Source organism: Canis lupus, chromosome 3 (assembly GCF_011100685.1).
Source record: "Canis lupus familiaris isolate Mischka breed German Shepherd chromosome 3, alternate assembly UU_Cfam_GSD_1.0, whole genome shotgun sequence".
Taxonomy (NCBI): domain Eukaryota; kingdom Metazoa; phylum Chordata; class Mammalia; order Carnivora; family Canidae; genus Canis; species Canis lupus.
Window position 1 is genome coordinate 44,499,799 of NC_049224.1, and position 14,235 is coordinate 44,514,033.

The window sequence follows — 14,235 nt, forward strand, 5'->3', positions numbered from 1 at the left end:
GTTTGAACTCCTCCTCTACTGTTCATTAGCATGTGTCCTTAGGAACATTGTTGCTTCACTTTATGACACCTTGGCTTTCTCATTTGATAGACCTACCTCACCTCCTAGGGTTTGCATGAAGATTAAAATTATGTAATTTATCCAAAATGCTTGGCACCAGACCTAACCTACAGTTAGTGCTCAAAATATTGTTAACAACCTCCTCCTTTTTTTCCCTCCCTTTCCTCTTCCCTATCCCCCTTATCTTCCTTTGTTTCCTCCCCTCCTCCTCCTTTCTTGAGACATCTTCTCTTCAAAATAGGAATATTCCCACCTGACCCCTTTTCCATATATGTCTAGGTAAATGCATCCACTACTTTGTATTTTTCCACTATTTAAAATATACTTTATTATTGATTCCTAGAATCACTGCTGGTTGGTGTCAGAAGAGCAATCTCCTCCCAACAGATGAGGAAACTGGAGTTCAAAATATAAATGGCACACCCAAGCAGTAACCCCAGGATTTACTGCTTCCTAAAAAGATAAAACAACTGACATCACACACATTTACACATTGTACCAAGTGGCCTTTCATTGGTCACTATAAATTGCTACTCTGCTATTCAGAGGATCTCTTGAAATAGACTTTCCCAAGCTACCTGAAGTCCTTTGCTAAACAAACATAGCTACTTGTTTTTCTTATTACTACCTACTTTGGATTGTTTTGGCTTTTGTTTTTGAATTTTTGATGGCAAGAGGCAAGGTCCAGAAGTGTTGAACCCAACTGTACATCAGAATCACCATTTTTAGGGAACCCTGGGTGGCGCAGCAGTTTAGCGCCTGCCTTTGGCCCAGGGCGCGATCCTGGAGACCCGGGATCGAATCCCACGTCTGGCTCCCGGTGCATGGAGCCTGCTTCTCCCTCTGCTTGTGTCTCTGCCTCTCTCTCTCTATATATATATATATCATAAATAAGTTTTTTTAAAAAATCACCATTTTTAGAACTTTCTAGAAGTACTAATTTCCCAATCTCCTCTCCTCTACTGAGTCAGGCCTTCCAAGACATGTGGTGCCTGTGACTCTGCAGATTTACAGCTTTGTCTCTGGTGATTCCAGATCTGGGGCAATCTTTGGAAAATGTTGATACAATAAATCAACATCTTTTAAACATGATGCTGTGCAATTGTGCAGTGCAGAGGAAAAGAGGAGATTTTATAGGCTCTGAATAGGTTTTTTGTTATTATTAATTCCTTTATCAACAAATATTCTAAAGATACATCTTGCTTTTTTCATAGTATACAAATACATGTATAGGTGTCTAACTAGTATTTTTCCACTCACATTATTTTTCATTCCATACTTACACTTCTATAGCTATAGCAGCATTAGAACCTGTAATCACCTGCTGCAATCTTGGTTGTATCGCCATTTCAATAATCTCTCCATAGGAGGATTACTTGTTTTACCCAACTTCTAAAATGCCACCATGACCTATCAGTCTTAGATTGCTTTCAAAGGACAATTCCTTCTAAACTATCATCAAGAGTCCATATGGACGTATACACTTTTCTTGTATAATTAAAGATAATTCAGTTTAAGAGTTTCATATCATCCTTGCAATAAATAAAGACAATTTAGGGTCACAAAGCCATTCTCTGAACTAGAAATTATAAATGTTTACTTTAATACATACAGCAATTTCCCAAAATGCACTTCTATAGAGATGTTTTGGAACATGGAAGAATATGTGGAGATACTTCCTGCGGCCTGAAACCCTTGAACCACCACGCATCTTTTTTTCCCTTTACTCTTGATGATAACCCATGTTATACTGGATCTCCACATAACTTAAGAAACCCCCCTCCCTCATGTGCCAGCATAGTAATAAGGTTCAAGAGATTCTTGGCAGCCAAAATAGAAATCTAATCTTATAGTGAGGAAACAGACCTGTGTGTGTATGAGCTGCTCACCCCACTGAGTAGAAACAGCTCCTCTAGGACACTTAGAACCTTCTAGAAATAAACTATTGCACCCACAATGGAATTCCAGAGTGAACTGAGTGCATCTTCCCCAGGCTTGCTACTGAAGGATCAGCCCAATGTAGCTTTATAGGCAAGATAGCCTCCTGCTGTTAAAATCGTCTGTTAGAAAAACAGTTGCAGGTATCAGGGCTAAGCAGCACCCACACAGAAATAAGGGAGTGCCTCTTTGATTATTCAAGGGAAATATTAAATGAAGACTTTGTTTTATACTTTATGTTAGCCCTTTGCTATTACTCTTTAATGCAATGAAACAAAGAAACATGGATAAGACATTGTAATGGAGTTTGAGCGAGTGTCCTGGGAATGCAAGGTTTCTTTTCTGCTATAATTGCATTACTGGTGCTGTTCCATTCAGCATAAATGTGGCTACTAGTATTCATCTAAAAGATGCCCTTAGGCTTAAACTTTCCCCAAGTGGTGAGTAAGGATGGTGGGAATGTGGTTGGGGAATTTAAAACCCACTCAAACATCATTAATTAGAAATTCCCTGATGAAATTAAACCCTTGTATTTTGTTGGGATCATTTCACGACATTCTGAGTAATTCTGTTGTTCTTTTTTTTTTAATTGCTGCATACTCAGAGCCATGGTTTTAAGCATACCAAATTTCTAAGAAAACTGGCCAAATTCGCCATGTCTTTCCAAACATCCAAAACTAACAGATAAATAAGTAGAAAATTTTATACTCAAGTGGCTTCGATGTACCTAGCTCCAAGGCCTGAGGCAAGACTTTCAACCTCCAAATCCATTGTCATCACTGAATACCCTCATCAGGCAAATGGGTGGAAGCGTGTGCCATGAGCATTCATGGATGTCAGGGGCATTCATGATCTGAAAGCAGAATAGAACAGGGGGCTGCTGTGCCAACAAAAGAATAAGAATTATATTAGCTAATTTTAATTCTATTTTAGCTTCTGTAAATTTCCAACACAGAAATAGAAAGAAGTAACAGAGATTGGAGAGTGCAATATTCCATACCAAAGAGGTCAGCAGCAATCCATCGACCTCCTAAAATCCATCGTAATTGTCACCTGGAAGTTGGTCCCTGTGATCAGTTTTTGGTCTAAAGCGCTTTTCCACCAATGTCTCTGGTAAATTGCAGTCTGGATTGTCTCATCTATCGCCATATTTAATTATATTAATACTAGTTATTGGCTATATAGAGCTGTTCATTGTTATTTATTAGTTGCTATGGTTTACTGAGTGGATAATATAGGGAAGAAGCTGTACTAATCATTCTATGTATTATATCTCAATCTTCATCATCACTTCTGAGACAGGTATCATTAATCTCCTACTTTGCAGATGAGGAACCTGAAAATAAGGAATCTGAGTAACGCAAGTCACATACACATATGTGACATAAGTCACATACACATACATACACACACACATACACTGGAAGATCCAACCCAGTACCACAGCAAAAACTCATCCAGCAACTCCTGACAGCAGTTTGTTCAGAAGTAGGCTCAGCACATTACAGTTTCTCAGTCTTTTTTTATTAAATTTTTTATTTAAGTTATAAATCTATTTTTTAAGATTTTATTTATTTATTCATGAGAGACACAGAAAGAGAGGCAGAGACAAAGGCAGAGGGAGAAGCAGGTTCCAGGCAAGGAGCCTGATATGGGACTCAAACCTAGGAATCCAGGATCACGCCCTGAGCCAAAGGCAGAAGCTCAACCGCTGAGCCACCCAGGCATCCCTTGAGTCTATAAATCTAGATGAATGCATTATAGAACATTATCAACTCACTTGAATATTACTGAATTGTAAGCTGCACAGAAGTTACTGCAGCTAGGATTATACAAACATGTTCATCTCATTGACCAAATAACAAACTATAGATGCTGGTGACAGAAGTGGTCCAATCTGTTCACTACACACACACACACACACACATATTTATAGGATGTGTTTAATAAAAGGAATATCTTTTTTAGCAGCTTTCAATTTGTTAGCCAGTTTCATTCCTCTTCTCTCCAACAGCTTCATGAGGATACTTAGCTTGAGAACCACAGCCTGTATTAGAGACCCAGGAAATTCCAAGGCTTAGTTATCGATCACTACCAGTGCCACCAGTCCAGTGGTGAAGTCCAAAGTGCAATTACCTGGGAGCCAGGAGAATTGGCTCCTAATCTTGATAGGGTGATCTTAGGTAAATTACTTAGCCCCTTGAGGCTCTAGAAGATTGTATGTTTTTATTTTCCAGGTAGATGTTTCTTTATGAGGCAATTTAAATAGCTCCCCCTCACTTTTTTTGGGGGGGGGTAGTAACTGATGATTCAATAAAATAGTAATTAGAAAAGAAGGTTTTTCTGTATCCACCTCTGACACATTAGTATGAGAATAAAGATTGCTGTCTTTATTAGATAACTAATTATAGTGGCAAGCTAATTTCAAGTGTCATGGCATTGTACATATGTGTTCAAGGTTGCATAATATATAGAGATCTTGAGTATAACTTCTATCACAGAAACTACTTATTTCATTTAACAAAAGTTAAAAAATGATTTAACTGTACTAATGTTAAATCCAAGATCTGCTAAAGTGATTGCCAATTGGATTTTATATACTTTTTAAATTCTTTGTTCTTTCTAGAAAATCACATTGCTTGGAGGAAAAAAAAAAGGGTGTCTTTCTTTAAGAGAAACAGAATATTTGTACAAGTGAAAAATTAGGGTTAGAGAAAGCAAGGGAGGAGCTCGAGCTGTCTATCTTCGGGCCAATCAACTGGGCCAAAAGGTTTCCATATGCTTTGGCAGTGATCACTCTCTGACCGAAAGACCCTGAGGTGGGACGACAAGGCCAATGTGTTTACCCAGAAGTCCTGCGTAGCCATGGCTGCCCAAATGCTCAGCCAGAGCAAAAATGGGTATGAACTCTTAGAGTGTGTCCACTAGTTTTAGTTACTTAGTGGAGCTAAAACAAAAGGAAACAACAGAAGCGTTCATAATGACTTCATTTTATGGGTGTTTTCATCTTCTGAGTTAAATATATGTTTGTACTATTGGATATTTTACAACCAACGTATCTTAATTTAATCATTAAAAGAGAACAATAAAGATATCGACGCACTTTACAAATGATGTTTTATTTGACTCATTCATTTCAATAAATATATATTGAGTCAGGCTTGGGCTAAGGTCCTGGGAATACAAAAGTGAAAATGACCAGCTGTTGCCTTAAAGAATACTACAGTATTTTTCTAACTTTGTCAAAATATAATACATCTTACACTTTTCTCAAAAATCTATGCTCCCCCCCAAAAAAATTAACAATATCTCAACAGCTTAAGGAAATGTGCCAAGAGAATCTTTAGATGGCATGCATACATCCATGTATGCATACATAATTTTCCCCATCACAAGAGAGTTACCCAGAGGATAGATTATCTAATTTAACTCCCAAGGGATTTAAGTGATGATTTCCTATAATGTTAAAACTTATATCATATAGCCATTTCATTAGTTTTAGGACTTTTTTAATGCAAAAGACAAATAAAACACCTATGTTAGATACTCCTGTCTTTTAGCCCCTCTACATGTTATCTTTGAGTAGGACTCAGGTGTATAAATGATGCTTACATCTTCATGTATATGCTACAACCTTCTCCAGAGTTCAAATTATCTATGTAAATATACACAAAACAAAATGTCAGAATAGTACATATTATATGTAAATAATTATTCTGTTGAGTGGAATTCTGAATGCTTTTTATGTCTGTTTTTATAAAATATTCCAATTTTCTAAAATGATTATGTGTAGTTTTTACAATTAACAACATATATTTATTTTTATTTTCACTTATTTCCTAAATTTTATACAATAATTGTGACTTATTTCATGATCATAAAAAGTACACATTATTTTTTATTCTTACATGTAATATATATGTCTCATAAGATCATAATTATATTTCAAATACATAGCAAAAACAGATAGAAATATAGGTACTTATTAACAGTGACTATGTGTCATGGGACTAGCTGGAACTGCTCTTTCTGTTTTATGTTTTGCCTTTTTCTCTAAAATGAGCATGGATTGGGACGCCTGGGTGACAGTCAGTTAAGCGTCTGCCATCAGCTCAGGTCATGATCCTGGGGACCTGGGCTTCTTGCTCAGCAGGGAGTCTGCTTCTCTCTCTCCCTCTGCCCGCTGTTCCCCCTGCTTATACTGGCATTCTCTCTTTCTCTCTCTTTCTCTCTAAAATAAATAAATAAAATCTTTTTAAAAAATAAAATGAGCATATATTGATTTCATAATTAATAAATGAACTTTAGTTTTTAAATGCAAGTCAAAAAAATGCCAGATTAAACTAATTGAAATATATTATTTTTCTGATTTAAGCCCCCGAAAAGCTATGATCTTTTACTTACAATCAAAATATACTTTAATGTTTATGAACAAACTTTTAGAGTGAAAACAAATAAGCAATAATATATTTTATGATTTATTTAAAGCAAACATGAGTCCAAGTATGCTCTAATAAAGAGAAATCAAGTACTGAGAATTGGAGACACCAGACCATGGCTGCAGAGGCTAGCACTGGAACTCTATAAAGAAGGTTAGAAATCCAAGTACATCCTCATATTTCTCTAACTCAATGGAAGTGGGATCCATCAATGGAAAAATCTAACCATCTGGAAATGCAAAAGCCAGGCAGAAAGACACACAAAGCAATGAAGTCTGACAAGTCTGCACGGCTGTCCTGGGCAACGTGGGAATCTGACTCATTCACAGATTATAGAGCAAGGCTATTGCCATCTGACTAGGCAAAGAAAAGAATCCAGGTTCCCAGGATCACAAATGAAAGAGAGTTTGAAACGGGAGAGCAGAAGCCAGAGTCTGCCTGGTTCTCAGAGCTGTGAAAGCAGCACAAGGACTTTTTCCAGGCATCCAGTGCCTCAGCCACTGTGCCCATGGTTTGGAAGGAGCCTTCCAAGACAAAAGAGGTCGATATATAGTAAGGTTCCCCATATTACAAAAACTTCAGGTAGGTCTGAACCTCCGTGTGTATTTATTTCCTCACCTGAATTTGGCGATCATTCAGTTATTCATGTAATGTATATTTATTTAGCATATTTCATGTGCCAGACATTATTCTAGGTTCTAGAATTATAAGAGTAGACAAAAAAGTAATGTGGTGATCAATATCACAAAGAAAATGAAGCACACCATAAGGAGATGCTCTGAAGAGAAAGAGGTCTTGTCTTGTGCACTTTTGCTGGGAATGTGAATGGGTGCAGCCATATGGAAAATGATATGGAGGGTCCTCAAAAAATCAAAACTAGGACTACTGTAGGACCCAGCAATCCCACTTGTGGGTATATATCCAAAGGAAATAAAAACAAGAGCTGAAAGAAATATCTACACCTCTCCATCTCCATGTTCGTTGCAGTATTATTTTCAACAGCTAACCGTGGAAGCAACCTAAGTGTCTGTCAACAAATGAATGGAAAAGAAAATGTAAATACACACACACACACACACACACACACAGAGTATATGCAGGTATATACTACATTGTATATTTATATTTATATATAAGTATATATATACAATAGAATATTATTTAAACATGAGAAAAAAGGAAATCCTGCCATTTGTAACAATGTGGATTAAACTTGAGGTCATCATACTAAGTGAAATAAGCCAAACAGAGAAAGACAAACACTGTATGATATCACTCATATGTGGAATCTAAAAAAGTTGAAGAGACTGTCCTTTTTCCAGTCGATATTCTTTCCTGCTTTGTCGAATATTAGTTGACCATAGAGTTGAGGGTCCACTTCTGGATTCTCTATTCTGTTCCATTGATCTATGTGTCTGTTTTTGTGCCAGTACCACACTGTCTTGATGACCACAGCTTTGTAGTACAGCCTGAAATCTGGCATTGTGATGCCCCCGGCTCTGGTTTTCTTTTTTAATATTCCCCTGGCTATTCAGGGTCTTATCTAATTCCACACAAATCTTAAGATTATTTGTTCCAACTCTCTGAAACAACTCCATGGTATTTTGATAGGGATTGCATTAAATGTGTAAATTGCCCTGGGTAGCATTGACATTTTCACAATGTTAATTCTTCCAATCCATGAGCATGGAATATTTTTCCATCTCTTTGTGTCTTCCTCAATTTTGTTCAGAAATGTTCTGTAGTTTTTAGGGTATAGATCCTTTACCTCTTTGGTTAGGTTTGTTCCTAGGTATCTTATGCTTTTGGGTGCAATTGTAAATGGGATTGACTCCTTAATTTCTCTTTCTTCAGTCTCATTGTTAGTGTATAGAAATGCTACTAATTTCTGGGCATTGATTTTTGTATCCTTCCACACTGCTGAATTGCTGTACGAGTTCTGGCAATCTTGTTGCCGGGAAAATTGGACAACCATGTGCAGAAGAATGAAACTAGAGCATTCTCTTACACCATACACAAAGATAAACTCAAAATGGATGAAAGATCTAAATGTGAGACAAGAATGCATCAAAATCCTAGAGGAGGACATAGGCAGCACCCTTTTTGAACTTGGCCACACAACTTCTTGTAAGATACATCTATGAAGGCAAGGGAAACAAAAGCAAAAATGAATTATTGGGACTTAATCAAGATAAAAAGCTTCTGCACAGCAAAAGAAGCAGTCAACAAAACTAAAAGACAACCTACAGAATGGGAGAAGATATTTGCAAATGACATATAAAATAAAGGGCTCGTATCCAAGATCTATAAAGAACTTATTAAACTCAACAGCAAAGAAACAAACAATCAGATCATTAATGCGCAAAAGATATGAAGAGAAATCTCACAGAGGAAGACATAGACATGGCCAACATGCATATGAGAAAATGCTCTGCATCACTTGCCATCAGGGAAATACAAATCAAAACCACAATGAGATACCACCTCACACCAGTGAGAATGGGGCAAATTAACAAGGCAGGAAACAACAAACTTTGGAGAGGATGTGGAGAAAGGGGAACCCTCTTGCACTGTTGGTGGGAATGTGAACTGGTACAGCCACTCTGGAAAACTGTGTGGAGGTTCCTCAAAGAGTTTAAAATAGAGCTACCCACTGCTGGGGATTTACCCCAAAGATACAGATGCAGTGAAATGCTGGGACACCTGCACCCCAATGTTTATAGCAGCAATGTCCACAATAGCCAAACTATGGAAGGAGCCTCGGTGTCCATCGAAAGATGAATGGATAAAGAAGATGTGGTCAATGTATACAATGGAATATTACTCAGCCATTAGAAATGACAAATACCCACCATTTGCTTCAACGTGGAGGGACCTGGAGGGTATGATGCTGAGTGAAATAAGTCAGTCGGAGAAGGACAAACATTATATGGTCTCATTCATTTGGGGAATATAAAAAATAGTGAAAGGGAATAAAGGGGAAAGGAGAGAAATTGAGTGGGAAATATCAGAGAGGGTGACAGAACATGAGAGACTCCTAACTCTGGGAAACGAACAAGGGGTTGTGGAAAGGGAGGTGGGTGGGGGGTTGGGGTGACTGGGTGACGAGCACTGAGGGGGGCACTTGATGGGATGAGCACTGGGTGTTATGCTATTTGTTGGCAAATTGAACTCCAATCAATAAACAATAGATAAAAATTAATTAAAAGTTGAAGTCAGGGAAACAGAGTAGAGTGGTGGTTACCAGGGCCTGGGGGGTAGGGGAAATGGGAAATGTTGTTCAAAGGATACAAAATTCCAGTGATAAGCTGATTAAGTTCTGGGGATCTAATGCACAGCATAGTGATTATAGTTAATAATACTGTATTATATACCTGAGAGTTGCCAAGAGAAAAGATCGTAAATGTTCTCCCCACAGAAAAAGAAATTGTAATTATGTAATATGATGGAGGTTTTGGCCAACCCTCTGCTAAGCATTTTGCAGCACATGAGAGTATCAAACCAATACCTTGTACAGGTTAAACTTACACTTTATCGACTATATTTCAATAAACCTGGAAACAAAATGAGAAGAGGAAATTGGGGAGTCTCTGAATTCCGAATGGTAGGAAAGAGTGGGGATGGAGAAGACCTACCAGAGCAACCTGAGAGAGGTTGCTAATTTTGACCAACACACAGTAGGTCATGAGGGTACAAGTGCAACAACCCCTGGGTGAGTGGTAGGGGGTGAGGGAGCTCATCATAAAGAGGCATTCTGTAGGTGATGGGAAGCCATTGGAGAAGGAGCCAATGTGAATCTTTTAAGAGTTCACTCTGCAGAAAAGACTACATGGATGGACAGGAATGGAAACTGGAAGATGAAGCCAAAGAGCCACTGCAGGTTTTCTGTTCTGGCCCAGACTAAGAAGCTAGTGGTAGGGATGTCAAAAAGGGGTCCAACTCTGGATATTTGAAAGGTAGAGTGGATAGGGCTTGCTGATGGAATGGATGTGGAGAAAGTTAGAGAGAGGGAAGAATCAAGGATGACTTGTAGGTTTTGTCTAACCCATTGAGTGGATGGTGGTTCCATTTATTAAAACAGGGAAGATCAGAGAAGGATAGGGTTAACTAAAGCCTAACCCTAATCCTAACCCTTTGTAAACTCAAACAGAAAACACTGATAAGAGGCTGCTGGGTGATTCAGTGGTTGAGCTTCTGCCTTTGGCTCAGGTTGTGATCCAGGGTCCTGGGATCAAGTCTTTAGTTGGGCTACTGCAGAGAGCCTGCTTCTCCCTCTGCCGGTGTCTCGGCCTCTGTCTCTGAGTCTCTTGTGAATAAATAAGTAAAACCTTAAAAAGAAAAGAAAAAACTGATAAGATTATGCTACAGGATTTCAAAATTGTCATCTCTCATCATATAATTGCAAAGAAACATCGCTTACTCCAAGAGGAATAAAATAAAGATCTCATTTCCTTTAGGAAATCTTCCCCGATATGCCCCTTGTGAAATTTTACCTATAATATTTAAATGGAGTCAATGGTTTCTATCAGGACTCTCTTAAGCTAGCAGTGGAGTGTTCCCTGTGGCAGCACATATACCATATACCAAAATTGGAACAATGCGGAGAAGACGCACGGCCCCTGCACAAGAATGACATGTTAGTGGTGGGAAAATCCATGTCCTTTTTTGCACTACCCATATCAATATCTTTAAAACTTGAGATCTAAATTAAGATGTCTTTCTTTGATGAATGGATAAAGAAGATGTGGTTTCCTCAGCCACTAGAAACGACAAATACCCACCATTTTCTTCAATGTGGATGGAACTGGAGGGTATTATGCTGAGTGAAGTAAGTTAATCGGAGAAGGTCAACATTATATGGTCTCATTCATTTGGGGAATATAAAAAATAGTGAAAGGGAATAAAGGGGAAAGGAGAAAAAATGAGTGGGAAATATCAGAAAAGGTGACAGAACATGAAAGACTCCTAACTCTGGGAAACGAACTAAGGGTGGTGGAAGGGGAGGTGGGCGGGGGTGACTGGGTGACGGGCACTGAGGTGGACACTTGACGGGATGAGCACTGGGTGTTATTCTATATGTTGGCACATTGAACACCAATAAAAAATAAATTTAAATTTAAAAAAAGGTGTCTTTCTTTGATCTTTTCTTTTTTTTAAGATTTTATTTTTTTACTCATGAGAGACACAGAGAGAGAGGCAGAGACATAGGCAGAGCGAGAAGCAAGCTCCCTGCGGGGAGCCCTATGTAACACTCGATCCCAGAGCCCGGGATCATGACCTGAGCCAAAGGCAGATGCGCTCAACCACTAAGGCACCCAAGCACCCCTCTTTGGTCTTTTCAAATGTGTCTTTCCCTTGAAGTTTTAATTAATGATAGATTGTTTTTTAATCCATTTTATGGTCTTCATATTCTTTTTTGGAAGAAATTTACATTGATATCTTAGAGAGTCTGAAGATATGCTATTTCTGCCTGAAATATTTATCATAATTATTAGATATGTACTTTTTTCCCCTTACGATGTAAGAAAGAAACAATAATTTTACATTTTTATCAACATATTTAGGGGGGAATCTCTCTTGAAAAACATGGTATACTTTTCCACTTACGATGACATAAAATTTGTGTATATTTTGTGATCTTTAAGTTTCAGATTTTATATATTTTTATATTCATCGATCATTATAAATGTAGATATCTCAAATCGCTATTTACAGGACACATTTACCAATTAGTTTCAGTTGCTCATTCTCCATTTGTTTTCATAAAGTAAAAGACAGAATGATGTGATTTAAAATAATTAATGGTTAGTTGTAGGTTATCTAGAACATTGGCTTCTGCTCCCAACATCAGTGAATTTTTTTTCTAGACTCATATGGAAAGCAGTAGCAGTGCCATGATTGTGAGTGATCGGAGTGATCTTGGTCACGTCCCCTACCTTGTTGAGCTTTCGTCACTGCTTATGATCCCTCCTTCACAGGACTGTTGGCAGATTAACTCGATGGTGTATGTAGAGTGTCAAACACACGGCGAGCCCTCAGGATTTCTACGGTACTCTTTGCGGTGAACACGGATGTGTTTGTGTTTATGCTGTGATGAATCCAGTGAAGATGTTTAGGCTCTAGAAAAGACAGCCAGAGTTTAGAAACAGTTTTCTGTACTTTATTAACACATGAAACCTTTCGTTAATCTACACTCGGTAATATTAACTTTTAATTAATTAAAAACCTGACTGCGTATTAAAATGCCTTACTATTTGATTAATGGAAATAGATTAGAAGGTAATGTTTTGTCATACTAAAGGTGCTTTCGATTGCACAACCAGAGAGAGCAAGTGACAGGGGATACCATCTAAACAAAAATCAGCAGTTACTAATGAGGCTTGTTAGTGATGCTAATCTATGTAAATGTTATTAATTGAGAACATCTATCTTTTATCTCCAACATTTGGTAATCAGGCAATTAAAAAACAATGACATTCCCGGTGGTTGCTCTTCCTGGGTTGGTGGGGTTGGTTTTTTTTGGGGGGTGGGGGGTATTTTTTTTTTTTTAAGTGATCAAAGAGTTCAGAATAAGAAAAAAGAAAGTCCCTTATCAAGAGGTAGGCCTTGCCTTGGGCTACTAGGCCTCATTAAAGGCAGAAAAGCTCTGTTGATCACCAATTAACCTGATTTGTAGGAACTCTGATGAAGACCTTGAACAACAGGAGTTTCCTTACTATGGTAAATGACACAGTTTGTTGACAAAAAATAAAAGTGATGCATTGAAAAAAAAAAAAAAAGAAAAGAAAAGAAGACTGTAAAGGAGTCATTGGTTCTGAAAGTCAGTCCACACACTGGGGCCTGTGGTTTGGGGAGAAAGGAGGTTTTGCCCCTCTTGTAGCCTAATCCCCACACCCAAGGAATCAATCCCACCTTGATTTAGCCAGGTAGAACCAGAACACAAAGAAGCCTTTCCCTTTCCTCTATTTTGAAAAATCTCTGCCTGCTTCCAGCTACAGCAGACCAGGGATTTTATAAATTATGTGAAAAATGACAGAGTCCTGTGGAACATGTCCACATCTCTGGAACAATAAAATTGAAATCCAAGATTGTCTTGGCCCCTAATTATTGACATTTTCAAGTATTCAGCTTTGAAATCTAACTTTTTTTTTTTTAAGATTTTATTTACTTATTTGAGACACAGAGAGAGAGCACAAACAGGGAGGAGGGACAGAGGGAGAAACAGACTCCCTACTGAGCAGAGAGTCCAACTCGGGGCTCGATCCCAGGACCTTGGGATCATGACCTGATCTGGAAGTAGACAATTAACCAGCTGAGCCACCCAGGTGCCCCAAATCTAACATGGTTTTAAGTTACACTGGGCAATTTATATTGTATGGTTTATACATTGAAGGTATAATTAACAGGAGAAATAGCAGTAAAGACCACAGTAATAGGAACAGTTCTCTGTTGGGTACTTACATGGCATGCACAGAACTGAGCCCTTGGCAGTGAATTACTCCTACTGATATTCACAAAAACCCAATGATGTGCATTCCATTCCAGAAATGGATGGATAGGCAGGTAGATAAAAGATTTATATGACTGATAGATGATAGATAGATTGGGGCACCTGGGTAGCTCAGTTGGTTAATTGTCTGCCTTCAGCTCAGGTCATGATCCTAGGGTCCTGGTATTGAGCCCCATATCAGGCTCCCTGCTCAACACAGAACCTGCTTCTACCTCTCCCTCTACCTGCTGCTCCCTCTGCTTGTGCTCTCTCTCTCTTTCTGTGTCAAATAAATAAATAAAATCATTT

The 14,235-nt window shown here is 38.2% G+C and overlaps 1 non-coding gene across 1 annotated transcript; it reads left to right on the top strand.

The window, feature by feature from the left end:
- Positions 1–11,000: 11,000 nt before the first annotated feature.
- LOC119871323 lies at positions 11,001–11,102 on the top strand. Its single transcript, XR_005357437.1, has one exon. It is a non-coding gene; the product is annotated as a U6 spliceosomal RNA (small nuclear RNA).
- Positions 11,103–14,235: the final 3,133 nt, after the last annotated feature.